At 43.3% G+C, this 20,131-nt stretch overlaps 1 protein-coding gene across 1 annotated transcript in view; it reads left to right on the top strand.

The window, feature by feature from the left end:
* The window catches only part of LOC123750240 (involucrin-like), a 51,111-nt gene that overhangs the window by 25,521 nt on the left and 5,459 nt on the right, over positions 1 to 20,131 (top strand). The gene's annotated exons all lie outside the window — the stretch shown is intronic.

Consider the following 20,131-nt stretch of genomic DNA (forward strand, 5'->3'; position numbering starts at 1 on the left):
GTGTTCATGCAGTGTTCATACAGTGTTCAGACAGTGTTCATACAGTGTTCATACAGTGTTCATACAGTGTTCATGCAGTGTTCATACAGTGTTCAGACAGTGTTCATACAGTGTTCAGACAGTGTTCATACAGTGTTCATACAGTGTTCATACACTGTTCATACAGTGTTCATACAGTGTTCATACAGTGTTCATACAGTGTTCATACAGTGTTCTCTGGGCCAATAACACCCTGTCTCCTCATCGGGTCTAATCTGCATTTCCTGCCATATCTCCTCCGCTCCAGTATGCTGTTTTTTCTACTATACAAATTTGGAGCCAAGCTCTATCTTCCGCGTCTATTTCTGTCGGATATTACATTCAACTTGCGCCCTAGGAGACTCGAACCATGGCCCCCCACGCGTGTGTGAAGCCGAAGCGCTATCGAGTGAGCTATTGAGTGGCCTTAATAAGGAATGGTTAACGTAACGTATTATGATGTAACGATGTATTCGATAACGTATTATCGGATACATCGAATACGTTATCGAATACATCGAATACGTTATCGAATACGTTATCGAATACGTTATCGAATACATCGAATACGTTATCGAATACATCGAATACGTTATCGAATACATCGTGAGGAGGACAATTTGACGTGCCAAATATGTTCTCTGTGATCTCTCTCTCTCCTGCTTGTGAGGAGGGAACAAGTCCTAAGCAGTACTCAAGCAGTACGTAAGAACAGTGATAAGAACGGTAGATCTTCGCTTCACTCCTTACGTGGACCGAGTCCGCAGGTCCACGTAACCCATCTCACAATTGTCCAGGCTGATGCTGTATTAATCCCTAGATCTCTTACGTGATGCTTTCCTACTGTGAGCGGAAGTGATTGGGCACGGTAGATGAATTGGTGGATGTTGGTACGGTAAGGTAATCATCTTGAGAAAGTGCCAAGTCATTACGACTATATAGCACTGGGAAGGGGTCAGGATAAGGATTTGGGATGGGACGGGGGGGGGGAAGGAATGGTGCCCCAATCACTTGTGGACGGTCGGGGATTGAACGCCGACCTGCATGAAGCGAGAATGTCGTCGCTCTATCCTCCAGCCCAAGTGGTTGGGCAATGATTTAATAGATACATGAATAGATAGATGGATGGATGATTCAATAGCTAGATGGCTGAATCTATTAGGACGAATTTGGCTTGAAGATACAGTCAATTATTCTCAATTTCTTCATCATCACAAAAAAAAAAAACACAATTAATAAATAATTAACTACGATAATTGGATAATTAACTACGACAATAAGTTGACATGAAACAGCCCTATCTGGCAGTAATTAAAAGATATATAAAATCTGTGAGCTAATGCACAAAGTTAAAAAAACTGAAAAGCCACAGTTGGTTTAATAAAAAAATAAAAAATAAAAATTTATCCTTAATTAGAAGCGCACTCCTACGCGTTAATAATGTGTGTGAGAGAGAGAGAGAGAGAGAGAGAGAGAGAGAGAGAGAGAGAGAGAGAGAGAGAGAGAGAGAGAGAGAGAGAGAGAGAGAGAGAGAGAAAAAACTCTCTAGTTTGGACAATCTTTTATAAGCCAAAAATTGCGTCATGGTGAACCAGAGGAACTCCAAAAGAAATTGATTCTAAAACTTGTAAATGAACCATATATAATATATAGTGTACTGGGGCAGTTACTTAGTACTTGTGACCGTCGTAGCCTGTTCCCTGTATCCAGTGGTGCTGGAGACGCCCTATACAGGCTGTGGGAGTCCTAGGTATGTGTGTGTGTGTGTATGGTTGAGTCACCCCTGAACTGTCCAAACCTAACCCAGCTCTCCATTTTCTATATCAACTTGTAAACATTTCAACACCCTTTACTGGACAAGTGGTATTTTCCGAAACTGAATTCAGGAAAACACTTTCTGCAGCATTTTCGATGAGGTCTTGAGCCTTGAGCAATGCGGAAGCGTTTGGGCTCAAATATCGGACAGGTAGGAGAATGTCGTACGGCGTTCTTCAGCAAGAGGCTGAAGAACGTGCTTGTGCCCCACTTGAATGTGAAGAGACGTCCCTGAACGCTGCAAGCACGGGAGCTGAGATGATCGTGCAATGACAAGCACGGATGCTGGGATGCACGGATGCTGGGATGCACGGATGCTGGGATGCACGGATGCTGGGATGAACGGATGCTAAGATGCACGGATGCTAAGATGCACGGATGCTAAGATGCACGGATGCTGGGATGAACGGATGCTAAGATGCACGGATGCTAAGATGCACGGATGCTAAGATGCACGGATGCTGGGATGAACGGATGCTAAGATGCACGGATGGTAAGATGCACGGATGCTAAGATGCACAGATGCTAAGATGCACAGATGCTAAGATGCACGAATGCTGGGATGAACGGATGCTAAGATGCACGGATGGTAAGATGCACGGATGCTAAGATGCACAGATGCTAAGATGCACAGATGCTAAGATGCACGAATGCTGGGATGCGAACGGGCGAACGGAATAACCCGCACAATCACCTCCTGAGATTACACAATCTCCCGCACCAAAGACATTAACACTAATACAACACTACAGTAAAGTCGTACTTACGTATTTATACCTGCAGGATCGGGCTTTAGCTCATGGTTCTCGCCTTTCTAGCCGTTGGCTATCTAACGCAATGATTCCTGACCGCATTCCCCCTAACATATCTTCAACAAAATGGAATGAACTTTTTACTTCATTATCTCGTTTTCTACTATGATATAATCCCCCTAAAGTATTTTATGTGTATTATGTCTCCTCTCTCTCTCTTTTCTAGCGACGTCAGGTCTGGTTCTTTCAGTCTTTCTTCACTCAAAATCCCTTGGAATTCTTGGACGAGCCTCGTTGCAAGCTTCTGAACCTTTTCGGGTTTTCTTATTTGCTTCTTTAGATGGGACTCCACGATGGGGGGCTGCATATTCTGAAACTGGTCTCACGTAGGTGGTGAGGAGGAAGAGAAAGAAGGAGGAGAATGAAAATATATATACAAACGAGAAAGATATATATATATATATATATATATATATATATATATATATATATATATATATATGTCGTACCTAGTAGCCAGAACGCACTTCTATGCCTACTATGCAAGGCCCGATTTGCCTAATAAGCCAAGTTTTCATGAATTAATGTTTTTTCGACGACCTAACCTACCTAACCTAACCTAATCTAACTTTTTCTGCTACCAAACCTAGCCTAACCTATAAAGATAGGTTAGGTTAGGTTAGGTAGGGTTGGTTAGGTTCGGTCATATATCTACGTTAATTTTAACTCCAATAAAAAAAAATTTACCTCATACATAATGAATTGAGTAGCTTTATCATTTCATAAGAAAAAAAATAGAGAAAAATATATTAATTCAGGAAAACTTGGCTTATTAGGCAAATCGGGCCTTGCATAGTAGGCATAGAAGTGCGTTCTGGCTACTAGGTACGACATATATATATATATATATATATATATATATATATATATATATATATATATATATATATATATATATATATATATTGTGACGATAATCTCCTTCAAGAGATTGAGCCTGCTCTTCCCTCCAAAATTACGTCTTCACAATTATATAAAAAGACTATGGAAGAAATGTCCAACAACGACAACAACACCAGCACCAGCAAGGCTTGCCAGGGTGAGCAGAAACGTATGCATCCAGCCACCTGTTCGAACTCCAACCACCAAACTACCCGTTGATCGCTACGGCTCCGCTGATTGGTCGCCGGTCTGGCTGCACCTGCACTCGCCCCCAATACTACCTGATGTCTGGGGTCGCCCCAACATCAGTCCTCAGAATGTTCCGTGCTTTCGTAGCCAGCACTCCTCCCAGCTAGACGTTAGCGTGTACTGAGAGAGGTGGTGGCTTTAAGCCAATATTCCAGCACCTCCCACTTAACTTTTGTGTTGCACTTCTTATTATTTTGCCTTAACGTAACTTTCATTGTGTCATTTAAGTATTCTTATTATTTTGATTCATTGATTTTATTATAAGAATTTGTTTGTGCATTATTTTCATGTTTTGATTTATTTAACGTAATTAAAATTTCATTGTTAAAGTTTTACTTGTGTTTTGTGTGTCTTCTCCTTACCTTACCACAGACGAAGTTCCAGTTTTTCTATTTTTTTTTTATAACTATGTGACGAGGCCATACCCCTAGCCTTAAACAGCCGAACACCAACGCGTTACCGTCACAAGTTATATGGGGGCCTGTCCGGGAGCTTCACTCAGGTACTGGTGCCAAGTGGTAATTTATGGTAAGCGTATTTAACTCTGTTAACGTAGCTTTACTATTTTTCATTCAATTTCATTTTTTATAAGGTGCGGTGTATTGTGCATTACGAGAGTAACATATAGTGAAGGTGAGACAACTTTGGATTACGTGGTGACTGTAGGCCTCAGTCATACTCTTAATTGGTCATCTCTCCCTCCATGTTATTACTCGTATTTACCATCTATGTCCCTTGAATATTTCTCATTCTGACAGATCATCATATTGGTACCCTGGTACTGTGGTCTGCCCCGGGTCAAGAGTACCCAATCTTCTGCAATCTGACTGTAGGAGGACAAAGAGGGCCATAGTTCCTCTAGCTCGAACTTTAGTTGCTGAATTGGGACCTCAGCAGCAGTTCTCGTCACCAGTTGACACCTCGCACCCCTACACGTCAGTCAGAGATGATGATACATACAACGGTAGGGAATTAGCTTATTTTTTCAGAGCACAAAAGTTCGCTAATTCTGTAAGTATCATATTAAATTCAGTGGGAAAAACTTGCTTTATGTCCTATAGAGACTTGGCAAGGTATGCCTACATCCTTGGACTACCAATTTTACTTTTGAAGCATTTAACTGTTTCATTTGTTTTCGAAACTTTGTTTCATTTGTTAGTAGGATTTTCTTGCCCTTATTCTCTTACATGAGTACCGGGTACAAGATTTCCTGCGCCCTTGATTTCATTTAATCATTTAATATCTTTTTACTTAACGTTAATTGTTAAAGATCACACAGGATAGGTACCAGTTGCCACGTTGTCCTGTTTCTGACATTTCATTATTGAACATTCGTGTACCTTTATTTGCTAATTTCACCATGTTTCGTCTCCAAACTTTCCGTGCAAATCCAGCAGGTGAAATAGGGACTTTAAGTCGTGCCAAGAGGACTGAACTACAAACTCTTGCACATGAGTATCAACTAGAAGTTCCCTATCAAGCCAACAAAAATGACCTACACAACCTGTTGCTGGATTACTATTTAGAGCAAGGTAAGATAGACTCTGAAACTCATGAAACTTACTATATTGCAGATAAAACTGACTTGGCAACGATGAAACTTAAACTAGAGCTGGCTAAGATTGAACGTGAGCAGCAAAAGGAAGCCCGCGAACAGCAAAGGGAAGCCCTCGAACAACAAGAACGAGCAGCTGCCATACGAAGGGAAGAACACGAACGCGAAGCCGCTTTGAGGAGAGACGAACAAGAACGAGAAATCACCCTCAGAGAACGTGAAGCTGCTTTGAGGAGAGAAGAACACGAACGTGAGGTCGCATTACTCCGTGAACGTGAACGAGTACAGCTTGAAACCAAACAACGCGAGTTGGAGATGCAACGCGAACATGACAAGCAACAAGCAACTCTGGCTCTAGAGTGTCGTCAACGTGAAATCGCCTTGGAAACTTCACACTTCACTCAACGCCAGCAAGCTACTGCCAATCTTCCCGTCAGTTTTAATATATCACATGCAAGTAAGTTAATGCCATCCTTTGTAGAAGCAGAAGTTGATGTGTTCTTTACCACCTTTGAAACCCTTGCTAATCAACTCAGTTGGCCTGTCGACCAATGGGCAACACTTCTCAGAGTCCATCTTACAGGTAGAGCTGCAGTCACACTCAGTACTTTGGCGTCTGAGAATGACTACTACACTCTGAAACAAGCAGTGTTAGACGCCTACCTACTTTCCACCGAAAGTTATAGAAGGAAATTCCGTGACCACCTGAAGGCAAGTACCACTACCTTCCTCGAGTTTGCTAACACGAAACGGAGGTATTTCATGAAATGGCTGGAAGCAGCACATGTCTCTACTTTTACAGAACTCGTGAACCTGATGCTTGTTGAAGAATTCTTGAGACGTGTGCCGCCTCCTGTCCGCCTCTACTTAGCAGATAAAGAAGAAACCGACTACCTGAAGTGTGCTAAGTCGGCTGACACTTACAGCCTCATCCACCGGCTGACACCTGAACCATCCTCCAGTAAGAAGTCGTGGTACAGTTACGAGAAGGTGAGCCCCGATCAAGCTGGTTCACAACTGTACTGCAAGTATTGTAGACTCTATGGACATACCATAGACAAGTGTGGTAAGTCTCAATACAAGGGAACCACTGACCAACAACGACCCAAACCAACTCCTCCTAAGTCCGGTAAGCCTGTGATGAATGTTGGTGTTGATGTTAATGATCTTTCTCTTTTCAGTAACCACCTGTATACTGGAACTGTCTCTGCCAACGGTTCAAATCCGGAGGGACGTTTCAAATTGAAGATCTTGAGGGACACAGCGGCTCTACAATCGATCATCTTGAAGTCGGCTGTGCCCAACATAGTCTACACCGGGGAAACGGTCTTCATCACTGACCTCACTGCTACTACTCCATACCCTCTCGCCAGAGTCCACCTGGATTGTCCCTACGTGAACGGGGAAGTCCAAGTCGCCGTCAGGGAAAAGCCTTTTCCCATGCCTGGAGTGCAACTTCTCCTAGGCAACGACTTGGCAGAAGACCTGCAACCAACCAACCTGATCGTCATGGACAAACCCCAGGTGTGTAACTCTGTGCCAAGTAACCCTATTCTTGAGTATGTTCCAGCAGAGGTTCAAGAGAGTGATGATGTTTCTCCTCCGGTTCTCGTGACCACCCGTGCACAAGCCGCACGTCCACAGCCAGCTGACTCTACTGCTACCGCTGTCCCTCAAGACCCTCAGAAACTACCCCCGCATCTGACCAAGTTGGAGTTCCGTAAGTTGCAGAGGGAAGATCTTACTTTAACACCATTGTTTTTCCAGGCTGAGACTCAACCCGACAGTATTCCTGGGTTCTTCCTAGAGAACGACTTGCTCTACCGCAGATATAGACCCAGTAAACTGAAGGAGGAGGACGATTGGGCCAACATCGAACAACTTGTGATTCCCACCAGCCTGCGGCCCACTATTCTACACCTGGCCCATGGAGCATTCTCCCACTACGGCTTCAACAAGACTTACCATGGGATTCGTCAAGACTACTACTGGCCAGGTATGGTAAACAACGTCAAACAGTACGTAAAACAGTGTCATACATGTCAGATGGCAGGCAAACCGAACGTCTCCATTCCCAGAGCACCACTGATTCCCATACAGGTGCCTGCGGAACCTTTCCACAGACTCATAATAGACTGTGTTGGTCCTTTACCTCGGACCAGTTCAGGTAACGCCTACATCCTAACCCTCCTGTGTCCTACCACCAGATTTCCCATAGCAGTTCCAGTGAAGAACATCACGGCTGCTACGGTTATCAAACATCTATTGAAGATCTTCACTCAATACGGATTTCCCAGGGAGATTCAAAGTGACTGTGGCACCAACTTCACCAGTGATCTCTTCAAAAGGACACTGGAGGAGTTCAACATCAAACAGGTATTGTCCAGCCCCTATCATCCTGCTTCACAGGGTTCTCTTGAACGTAGTCATCAGACCATCAAAGCACTCTTGAAAAAGTTTTGTAGTGAAACCTCAAAGGATTGGGATAAGCAGATTGACCTAATAATGTGTATTTTCAGAAGTCTCCCCAATGAGTCCCTAGGAGTATCTCCTTATGAGATGCTCTACGGCCGTAAGTGCCGTACTCCCCTTAAGGCTTTCAAAGACTCTCTCAGAGATGCCACCTTCAGTGAGCATCAGAATGTGCCCCAGTTTCTTCAAAACCTTCAGCACATTCTAGAGAGAGTCCACCGCTTTGCCCATGATAATCTATTGAAAGCCCAGGTGAGAATGAAGACTCATTACGACCAGACCAGCAAAGTAAGAAAATTCAAGCCGGGAGACTTCGTCCTTGCTTATTTCCCTATCCCAGGTTCACCTTTACAAAACAGATTTTCAGGACCCTACTGCGTCAAAGAGTGCAGGAATAATAATAATTATGTGATAGAGACTCCAGATAGGCGGCGGAAGACCCAGCTGTGCCACGTCAACCTCCTGAAGCAATATAATGGTACTCCTCCCACTGTCTTGACTAATTATTCCACATTCACAGAACCCTACATCCACAGTGAGACCTTCCCAGCTTCTCCTCCCGAAAGCACTGACAAGGAGTCAGCGCTTTCTAATTCCGAAATCCTTAATGATCTTCCCAAATACTTTCAGGATAATCATAGTGCACCTCTCGTCAAGATCTTCAGAGAACATCAAGAGTTGTTCAGAGATGATCCCCAAGAGTGTAATGTTACCCAGCACGACATCCAACTGCTCTCCGACACCCGGCCGATTCGTCAACCCTTCTACCGAATCAGCCCGAGCAAGAAGGAAGTCATGCGTGCTGAGGTGCAATACCTCTTGGATCATGGACTGGCTACACCTTGTGAGTCCCCCTGGGCCTCACCTTGTATCTTGGTGCCCAAACCCCAAGGTAAGGTGCGGTTGTGCACTGACTATCGAAAACTGAACTCTGTCACTGTCAAGGATGCTTACCCCTTGCCAAGGATAGATGACATCCTTGATGCCATTGGTAGTGCCCAGTACTTGTCCCAAGTGGACTTGCTTAAGGGGTACTATCAAGTGTGTCTAACGGAGCGCGCTAAAGAGATATCTGCCTTCATCACTCCTTTTGGACTTTTCAGATATGAACGCCTTCCTTTCGGACTATGTAATGCCCCGGCCACCTTTCAAAGAGCTGTCAACCGTGTCATCCAGGGCTTGGATAACACATACGCCTACCTGGACGATATCGTCGTAGCCTCCAACTCCTGGAGTGAACATCTGCTCCAGCTGCGACGTCTGTTCTCCAAGCTCCTGACAGCCGGCCTCACCATCAACCTGGGCAAGTCCACTTTCGCGAAAGGTAAAGTGCGTTATCTGGGTCATGTTATTGGGAGTGGCAGCATAGCTCCGTTAGACTCACACACTCAAGCCATCCTACAGTATCCACAGCCTACCACCAGGAAGCAGCTCCTGCGCTTCCTTGGTCTTGCCTCTTACTACCGTAGGTTTGTGAGGAATTTCAGTACAGTCGCCACACCTCTAATTCTATTAACCAGTCCCAAGCAACGGTATAATTGGACCATGCAGCAAACCGTTGCTTTCGAACAACTCAAATTCCTCCTCTGTTCTAACCCCATTCTCGCCTCTCCAGATATCACCAAGCCTTTCGTCCTTCATGTCGACGCCAGTGGTACCGGCGTTGGTGGTGTCCTGATGCAACAACGAGGCGAGGAGGTTCTACCTGTCAGCTACTACAGCTACAAACTGAAACCACACCAGAGGAACTACAGCACTATTGAAAAGGAGCTACTATCCATCGTCCTGAACCTCCAACACTTCGCTCCGTACCTACAAGGCGCCAGGTCTACCACCATCTTCTCAGACCACAACCCTCTCCGCTTCCTACATCAAGCCCAATTCACCAACCAGCGTCTTCTACGATGGGCTCTGTATTTACAAGACTTCAACCTGGAGATCCGCTATATCAAGGGTTCTGACAACACCATAGCCGATGCCCTCTCCAGAGTTTATGAAGTAGAAGCAACTCCATCCATTACTCCACCACATAACGACGTACTTCTTCCAGAACCGCAGGCTTCGGGGGAGAGTTGTGACGATAATCTCCTTCAAGAGATTGAGCCTGCTCTTCCCTCCAAAATTACGTCTTCACAATTATATAAAAAGACTATGGAAGAAATGTCCAACAACGACAACAACACCAGCACCAGCAAGGCTTGCCAGGGTGAGCAGAAACGTATGCATCCAGCCACCTGTTCGAACTCCAACCACCAAACTACCCGTTGATCGCTACGGCTCCGCTGATTGGTCGCCGGTCTGGCTGCACCTGCACTCGCCCCCAATACTACCTGATGTCTGGGGTCGCCCCAACATCAGTCCTCAGAATGTTCCGTGCTTTCGTAGCCAGCACTCCTCCCAGCTAGACGTTAGCGTGTACTGAGAGAGGTGGTGGCTTTAAGCCAATATTCCAGCACCTCCCACTTAACTTTTGTGTTGCACTTCTTATTATTTTGCCTTAACGTAACTTTCATTGTGTCATTTAAGTATTCTTATTATTTTGATTCATTGATTTTATTATAAGAATTTGTTTGTGCATTATTTTCATGTTTTGATTTATTTAACGTAATTAAAATTTCATTGTTAAAGTTTACTTGTGTTTTGTGTGTCTTCTCCTTACCTTACCACAGACGAAGTTCCAGTTTTTCTATTTTTTTTTTATAACTATGTGACGAGGCCATACCCCTAGCCTTAAACAGCCGAACACCAACGCGTTACCGTCACAATATATATATATATATATATATATATTTTCTTCATCCTACAATTTTTTTTGCACGATTTTATACGAAACGCCGACGGAATATTGTTGGTGTTTTGTTTGTTTGTTTTTGCAATTATTTATATCGAGTACCACCCGAGTATTGTGTATCATACATTGCCAGTAGGCTACATGGTATGTGTTTATGTGTCTGTAGCACACACACACACACACACACACACACACACACCCCCACACACACACACACACACGCACACACACACACACCCACACACACACACACACACACCCACACACACACACACACACACACACACACACACACACACACACACACACACACACACACCCCCACACACACACACACACACGCACACACACACACACCCACACACACACACACACACACCCACACACACACACACACACACACACACACACACACACACACACACACACACACACACACACACACACCCACACACACACACACACACACACACACACACACACACACACACACACACACCCACACACACACACACACACGCACACACACACACACCCACACACACACACACACACACCCACACACACACACACACACACACACACACACACACACACACACCCCCACACACACACACACACACGCACACACACACACACCCACACACACACACACACACACCCACACACACACACACACACACACACACACACACACACACTCCCACACACACACACACACACACACACACACCCCCACACACACACACACACACGCACACACGCTTGCTTGATTCTGCAGGCACAAATTGTAAATTCACATACACAAGATGACCCGAGAACATTTACGGAATGGTCCAACGAGTGGCTACTAGAGTTCAACTCCACCACATGCAACAGAACGGACACACAATGTCCAGCATAACAGGGGAAACTCACCATGAAATCAGATCGAGAAAAAGAATCGAGATTTGATTATACATAAAAATTACCTCCTGAACCCCCTAATTATGTATCCCCGGACACATACAGACACATACATGTTCAGTGACTACATAATACAGAATCAGAGTGAACTTGTGAACGTAATGAAGAACACAGTACAGTGTACAAAACGACTAATACCAGAACTAATTGATGTATCCTTCAGAGGCATTTGAATTAAAGAGATTCACAGAAAACATGATCCAGACATACAAAATACTCAAAGAGCTCGCACGTGTTGGGAAGACGGATATATGACGTTAGCAGAGCACCACATGCCACAGTGAGGTGAGAACACAGAGCTTCAGCGGTAAAGGAATTAAACAAGGGAGATAGCAAACAAGGGACATAGCAAACAAGGGAGATAGCAAACAAGGGACATAGCAAACAAGGGAGATAGCAAACAAGGGACATAGCAAACAAGGGACATAGCAAACAAGGGACATAGCAAACAAGGGACATAGCAAACAAGGGACATAGCAAACAAGGGACATAGCAAACAAGGGAGATAGCAAACAAGGGAGATAGCAAACAAGGGACATAGCAAACAAGGGAGATAGCAAACAAGGGACATAGCAAACAAGGGAGATAGCAAACAAGGGACATAGCAAACAAGGGACATAGCAAACAAGGGACATAGCAAACAAGGGACATAGCAAACAAGGGAGATAGCAAACAAGGGACATAGCAAACAAGGGAGATAGCAAACAAGGGACATAGCAAACAAGGGACATAGCAAACAAGGGAGATAGGAAGCAGAAACTAACCAATCCCCTCTATTTAAATGCAAGCAACGAAGCAGTGAGGATCCCCTTGCAAGATAAGTACACACACACACACACACACACACACACACACACACACACACACACACACACACACACACACACACACACACAAACACACACACACACACACACACACACACACACACACACACACACACACTGAGACAAAAATATATGTCATTAACCTCAGCTACCCAGAACAACGGAATATTTGATCAAAAACAAAAGTGGGATCTAAACCTATTTTAAGTGTTTAAGTAGGTTAAGACTTTCCCCCCCCCCCTCAAGACCAGTCACTCAGGGTTACCTTGTGTTGGTTTCGGGGCTTAGCGTCCCCGAGGCCCGGTCATCGCTCTCAGGGACTCAATATTTCCACATAATTCCTGTCAGCTGACTCCTGTCACCTGCCGTCTTTAATAGGGCAGTTACTGTACTCTGTCCTTACTACTAGTAATAACTCAACTAGTATCAATAAGACTAGTTCTCTGCCTAGTCTTTCAGTTTTTCATATATAAACAGGGCGTTCAATCCCTGACCGTCGACAAGTGGTTGGGGCACCATTTCTTTCCCCCCGTCCCATCCCAAATCCTTATCCTGACTCATTCTTAGTGCTATATAGTCGTAATGGCTTGGCGCTTTCCCCCTGATAGTTCCGTTCCGGTCCCCTCCCCCCCCCCAAGCTGCCAATTTTCAAGTATGTACTATTTTCAAGAGTGCATTCTTGCCACCACTCTGCTCTCTGAATGACTCTCTGAATGACTCTCTGAATGCTCTCTGAATGCTCTCTGAATGAACAAGACAATTTGCGTCGCGAGAAAGCCGTCTCTGCTTCACTTGGACCAAAAATGCAGCCCATCCTTATAAACAAAGGGGTCAAAATCCATTCCATCCACCCGCCAAACCCCCTTGCTGTTTATGAATGAAAAACGGTTTGCACACGACTCACAACTGCTGACGTTCGAACATTTCCGGAACAAGTGCTTCACTGACGACTTGTGTTCGATCCACAACGCTGTAAATGCTTCGCCCACGTACTACAAATAATCGCCAACAGAGCCTAAACATCTAATCTAACCCAATGCCTAAATATGCACAGTATGCTAATATAAAATAATATTAATTTATATTTGATAAAATTCCTGTTTAGAATGAACAGAATTATAAAATGGTTGAATGCATCTTTGGGGTCGACCGCTGGATGGAATGGACTTGGCCTGAAGACGGGTTGTACATACGCAGGTAAACTGTGAGTAGATATATATATATATATATATATATATATATATATATATATATATATATATATATATATATATATATATATATATATATATATAAATATATATATATATGTGTGTGTGTGTGTGTGTGTGTGTATATCACGAAAATATACACGTGATTAGAAATGTGACAATGTCAGACCACGGAGGAAAAAATGAAACAGGAATTTCCTTAAGTACTTTCGTATATTAATACATCTTCAGAAGGAGTGGATTAATACTCCTTCTGAAGATGTATTAATATACGAAAGTACTTAAGGAAATTCCTGTTTCATTTTTTCCTCCGAGGTCTGACATTGTCATATATATATATATATATATATATATATATATATATATATATATATATATATATATATATATATATATATATATATACAGCTGGGGTGGAAGAGGGGGGGGTAAGGGATGAAAGAGGGGTAGTAGAGGGTGTGAGTCGACGTGCCCAATCGTCTCCTGTCGCCAGTGTAGCTAAAGTATCGGCGGCGCGTATCGTGTCTAATGGAGCGTCCTGCCTCCATGGACCCACGGACCCAGCAAATAAAGCGACGGGGAAGACTTGCCTTACTTAACTGGAATCGATTCCAGACACTTTGAAGTGGAAAATCCCCCCACCCCCCACCCCCCATTCCTGTTTTCCGGGTCGGAGAGTATAAGGTGATATCCTTATACTTCAAGGAAGATGTCAGTGGATACTTTCACAGCAGGATGAGGAAGATATCCATGGATATCCTCAGCAGGATGAGAAAGTGGGTTATCTGCCATTGCCATTCATCTGCAGTTAATTCACAATATTAGCAAACTAGAAATCAACAGCATTCCTGTGAGAAACAATAGGAGCGGGGATATCTTTGACTAGGTGCTGGCTTCCTGTCCCCGTCGAGGCCACTCGAGATATGGTAAATTCAGGTAAATTGTCAAACTCAGCCTCACAAGCTTCGCTGTTCACTAAAAATCATTCGTCAAACTTCTGACATATTTCTAAAAAGAACGACATTGATTGCAAAATAAATTGCAAAATTGCTCTATCTTGAGGTTATCTTGAGATGATTTCGGGGCTTTTTAGTGTCCCCGCGGCCCGGTCCTCGACCAGGCCTCCACCCCCAGGAAGCAGCCCGTGACAGCTGACTAACTCCCAGGTACCTATTTACTGCTAGGTAACAGGGGCATTCAGGGTGAAAGAACGGGGTTCTATTGGGAGATGTGTGACCATTGTCAGCCATTTAAGCTTACAGGTAAATTTTTATACTTACAACTAAACAAAACAAAACTTTATTTAAAAACAATTCATAATCTCGTAGGAAAGAAAGGAATAAAAAAAAATTTAATATCATATCTAATGACGAACTTAATGTCTCATTCATGAACTTAAGTCTTCATTTAAGATGTCTTAGATACGCTAAGAAACATCTTATGAGATTCCAGCTTGTTTAAAGAACTTTTTCTTTGTCAATGAAATACATTCTGGGGGATTACTGTATGTATCCTTTCTCGTATACCTTCAGTATCCTAGCATCCTGCCTTATCCTATCTGTTCCTATCTGGTATTTTCTACTGTCTTATCTCCTAACTATCAACATCCTACAAATATCCTTCCAGTCTCCTACTGGCATCCTATAAATCATTTACTAGCTAGCAGATGCTAATAGCATCCAACAAGATCCTACAAGTATCTTTTCAGCATCCTTCAAGATCTTATAAGTATCTTTTCACCATCCTACAAGATCCTACAAGTATCTTTTCAGAATCCTTTAAGATCTTACAAGTATCTTTTCAGAATCCTTTAAGATCTTACAAGTATCTTTTCAGCATCCTTCAAGATCTTACAAGTATCTTTGCAGCATCCTTCAAGATCTTACTAGTATCTTTTCAGCATCCTACAAGATCTAATAAGTATCTTTTCACCATCCAACAAGCTCTTACAAGTATCTTTTCAGCATCCTACAAGATCCTACAAGTATCTTTCCAGCATCCTACAAGATCTTACAAGTATCTTTTCAGCATCCTACAAGATCTAATAAGTATCTTTTCACCATCCAACAAGCTCTTACAAGTATCTTTTCACCATCCTACAAGATCCTACAAGTATCTTTCCACCATCCTACAAGATCCTACAAGTATCTTTTCAGCATCCTTCAAGATCTTACAAGTATCTTTCCAGCATCCTACAGGATCTTACAAGTATCTTTTCAGCATCCTAGCGGATCCTGCAGATATCCTTCCAGCATCCCCTGTGTAGGATTGTTGTTGTTGTTAAAGATTCGCTACCTGGAACAAAGTTCCAAGTAGCACGGGCTATGGTGATCCCGCAAGTGCTTATGTGTAGGATCTCGTGGGTTCTTTAAGCATCTCATCTCCGACAGAGACACAAAACACAGTAGGAAAAAAGGTATTACCAAGAGAGAGAGAGAGAGAGAGAGAGAGAGAGAGAGAGAGAGAGAGAGAGAGAGAGAGAGAGAGAGAGAGAGAGAGAGAGAGAGAGAGAGAGGGAGAGAGAGAGAGAGAGAGAGAGAGAGAGAGAGAGAGAGAGAGAGAGAGAGAGAGAGAGAGAGAGAGAGAGAGAGAGAGAGAGAGAGAGAGGAGAGAGAGAGAGAGAGAGAGAGAGAGAGAGAGAGAGAGAGAGAGAGAGAGAGAGAGAGAGAGAGAGAGAGAGAGAGAGAGAGAGAGAGAGAGAGAGAGAGAGAGAGAGAGAGAGAGAGAGAGAGAGAGAGAGAGAGAGAGAGGAGAGAGAGAGAGAGAGAGAGAGAGAGAGAGAGAGAGAGAGAGAGAGAGAGAGAGAGAGAGAGAGAGAGAGAGAGAGAGAGAGAAGAGAGAGGGAAGAGAGAGAGAGAGAGAAAGAGAGAGAGAGAGAGAAGAGAGAGAGAGAGAGAGAGAGAGAGAGAGAGAGAGAGAGAGAGAGAGAGAGAGAGAGAGAGAGAGAGAGAGAGAGAGAGAGAGAGTATGAACAGCAAGTTAAAATTTTTGAATGCGTCCTTGGGGATCGACCGCTAGATGGAATGGACTTGTGTGTAAACCGCTTTCCATTCACCAACAGGGGGGGTTTGGCGGCTGGATTAACGAGCTTGGGATCTTAGAAAGCAAGGACGGGCTGACAGAGGCTCGATTTCATATCGCAAAACTGCTCGGGAGGTCACGAAACAACGGATATAATTCGGAAAAATGGGAGAATGGTTCGATAACGACGTATAGTGTTCGATAGCGACGTATAGTGTTCGATAGCGACGTATTGTGTTCGATAGCGACGTATAGTGTTCGATAGCGACGTATAGTGTTCGATAGCGACGTATAGTGTTCGATAGCGACGTATAGTGTTCGATAGCGACGTATAGTGTTCGATAGCGACGTATAGTCTTCGATAGCGACGTATTTCGTTCGATAGCGACGTATAGTGTTCGATAGCGATGTATTGCGTTCTCTCCTGTTCACTATTAAACCCGTCACGGCGTTCCTCACATCTCCTGCCAGCTAGCTAGGGCGAGCGGTCCCAACGTCTGAAAACGGTGGTACTAAGGTGCCCTACCTTAACCATCCATAGGACCCACGAACGGAAAACGGGACATTAAGTCAATTTCACGAGTAATTTTCTTGTACATAATTTTTTTTTTGGGGGGGGGGTAAAGTATAGGTCAGAATAGGTCGTGCTTTAACGAGAAGATATGTTGCTGTTACTGTTGCTGTTGCCGTTACTGTTGCTGTTGCTGGTGCAATCTTGTACCTTGAAGTCCTCTCTTTCCTCTTCTGAGACCTATTTCCCCTTATCTTCACCTCACGGAGACAATCACGAAACTGCCCCCCTTCCTTAGTATCTGAATTCGCCCCCTAATGATGAATGACGAGGGGGGTAAACTACCGCTACACCACCCCTGTTTACCCTTCCTGTTGCTACCCACTCTCCCTCCCTCTCCCTCCCTCTCCCTCCCTCTCTCTCTTTCTCTCTCCCCTCACAGGCTTACCCTACTGACCTCTTCCCTTGTCAGTACAGAGAGAGAGAGAGATAGACTCTCGAGAGATAGTCCAGGTAATGACTACTCACAAAAAAATATGAGAGGGGGTGTGTTTTCCACACCAAAATATGAGGTAACACACCACAAAGTGTTCTGTGGCTACTGTGAGGCTTGTTACTCACACACACACACACACACACTCTCTCTCAGCTAACTACCCGCCTACCCCAATGGCCTGGTGCACGTGTCAAATCCCTCGTTAGTGCAGCAGTAACAAGATGCTCGTTCATCCGTTTCTAAAAGGAAAACCAACGCTAGAATATTCTCATATATATATATATATATATATATATATATATATATATATATATATATATATATATATATATATATATATATATATATATATATATATATATATATATATATACTGAGACAGCCCAGCTTCAAATCATGTCATTATTCTCCTGTTATACACATTTCCCTATTTATATAACATTTTCTTATTTCTTAATCGTTTATTTAATACTTTATTGTTCAAGATAAACTTTCAGATTCTTAATATTTTTGTATATATATATATATATTTCCTCAAAAGTTTTTTTGTACCATGTTCATGTATTTTGGATCCTGGAACAAAAAGTTCCAAGTAGCACGGGCTATGGCGAGCCCGTAGGTATCCGACCTTATTGATGAATATGTTATACTATGAGGTGCTGTTCTACGAGCTACGAGATGATTGATCAATATTCTCTCCTACGTAGAGTGATGAATGCACACAGAGCATTAATCAAGTGATACCTGATCAATTCACAGATTACTCTCATCAGCTGATACTCATCAACGTATCAGCTGATACTCTCATCAGCTGATTCATTCATTAGTTCACACAATTACGCGGGAATATTTTTGTTTATCACGCGTCTGACAGCTGATTCATTCAGTCATAACTTACGCGGCCGGTGAGGGCTTCCGCCCCACAAGTCCGTCAGCTGATCCATTCATTCACTGTTTACGGCAACAGAAAAGTCAATATTGACATGTTGACTCAGTTCCCAGTGAGGATGAGGAAAGAACTACCGACGTAAATATTGAAGGTGTATTTTGTTCGGTGAGAGAGGGAGAGAGAGAGAGAGAGAGAGAGAGAGAGAGAGAGAGAGAGAGAGAGAGAGAGAGAGAGAGAGAGAGAGAGAGAGAGAGAGAGAGAGAGAGAGAGAGAGAGCAGACAGACAAATTGACAGAGAGAAAGGCAGAAATATAGCCAGGAAGACAGACACACAGAGAAAGCCTTGGGCGCCAATAGGTATTCTATTTGCCTGTGTCTGTCTATCTCTGTCTCTCTGTCTGTCAGGGAGAGGTTACAGTGATGAGGGGAATAGCATATAAAGGCAAGGAGACAGGTGAAGGGAGGACATATGTAAGCAGGGAGTAAATTGAAGGTGATGTGCGGGCAGAGAGGTGCCCGAGCCAGGTCATGTGCGGGCAGGGAGGCGACAGAGTTTGACAGCGTGAATTGACAGTTATGACAGCACAAGGAGGGAGACGGTGGAAGGTGTGTGTAAAGAGAGACAGGTAATGGTGTTTGTAATGGGAAAAAGGACAGTACGTACCCTATACCACAAGAGCGGTAGATACCACGAGAGCGGTAGATAACACAACACCAGAAGATAACACAATAGCTGTAAACAGTTTACCATCACACAGGTGTCCATTGAGAGGTGCCAATGGGCACATGTTTACAAATTTTCCAATCAATTTTACCCCTGTAAAATTATTAAAAATAATTAAAGCAATCAAAACAATTATAAACAATTAAAAATAATCCTACAGAGGTTCTTCTAACATATACTGTAAGCAAATAAAAAAAAATATTGACAAAATAAAATAAATTAAAACACAGACCAAAAAAAATTAATAAAAAATTTCAGTATGAAAATAAAAATGTTGGTGAAATAGAGAGGAAAAAAACCCAGTTTGGATGAAAATTCAAGAAAAAGTTTATTGGATACAAATTCAGTTTTTTTATAGTTACAGTTTTGTTTTCTGTAATCTGTAATCTGTGATACTTGAGATAATTGATGGTTTCAGTCGAATGACCTTGTGAGACTTACAAAGCTGATTCTCTTCACTTTATTTATGTATTTCTCTCTCCTCTTTCTATGTATCCCTTCCCTATGTATTCCTCCCCTTCCTTCTTTACTTCCTCTCACTCTACATCCTTCCCAACATCTCTAATTCCCTCTTCCTTTCTTCCTTCTTATCCATCTATCGCTCCAAGCGATAGATAGATCCCTGAAGCAATAGTCTGGTGCTTGAATTTTTACCATGTAAGGCGGGACCAAAGAGCCAGAGCTCAACCCCCTGCAAGTACAACTAGGTGAGCCCCAATAACCAATTTGTCGCGTGATATAACGGAGCTGATACAGCAAGAATACAGTGCTGTTGTATTCTCAAAGCTGGAATAATACGAGTACAGTCCTGCTGTATTCTCAGAGCAGGAACAACACGAATACAGTCCTGCTGTATTCTCAGAGCAGGAACAACACGAATACAGTCCTGCTG

The sequence above is a fragment of the Procambarus clarkii genome, chromosome 59 (genome assembly GCF_040958095.1).
Source record: "Procambarus clarkii isolate CNS0578487 chromosome 59, FALCON_Pclarkii_2.0, whole genome shotgun sequence".
In the NCBI taxonomy this organism is placed as follows: Eukaryota; Metazoa; Arthropoda; class Malacostraca; order Decapoda; family Cambaridae; genus Procambarus; species Procambarus clarkii.